We start from the raw sequence: 501 nt of genomic DNA, 5'->3' as shown, positions 1-501 counted from the left end.
AAAATTATAGTCGTTAATTTGGTAAATATTGTAATTTTGATATTCAGTCAATCTTGGTAAGACTGGATACAATATAATATATAGTTTAACTATAGGTCAGCATTACATTTATCTTCCTCAGATGTAGTTAGCATTTTATCAGACAAAACCTGGAAAAGTATATCATTATGTGTTTGGTAATAAAATAATCCTAACCTTTACACATAAGAGTGCATTAGTGTTCCTATATGTTTACTCATATTACCTGAAGGAACAGTAATGTTGTTCCTCAGGGATTAGGCTTGCATTTTTCCCCAAAACGTTACATTATGTTCCATAAGCAATACACCAATTTAAAATTGTAACATTCAATTAAATATCTTACTATTTCTTGCTAAATATTTTTCTTTCACAATGCCAAAAATAGCTAATGACACAGTTAATTAAAAGTCTCTAATTAATATTAACTTGATTTTAATTATTTTCTCACATGGCCAATAGTAATGCACAGTTGTATATGCC

At 28.1% G+C, this 501-nt stretch overlaps 1 protein-coding gene across 1 annotated transcript in view; it reads right to left on the bottom strand.

Annotated features, from left to right (window-relative positions):
- Positions 1 to 501, bottom strand: part of LOC119591639 — a 3,771-nt gene that overhangs the window by 636 nt on the left and 2,634 nt on the right. The gene's annotated exons all lie outside the window — the stretch shown is intronic.

Source organism: Penaeus monodon, chromosome 29, assembly GCF_015228065.2.
Source record: "Penaeus monodon isolate SGIC_2016 chromosome 29, NSTDA_Pmon_1, whole genome shotgun sequence".
In the NCBI taxonomy this organism is placed as follows: Eukaryota; Metazoa; Arthropoda; class Malacostraca; order Decapoda; family Penaeidae; genus Penaeus; species Penaeus monodon.
Note: the sequence above shows the minus strand (reverse complement) of the source record. Positions and strands in the feature narration are given on the sequence as shown.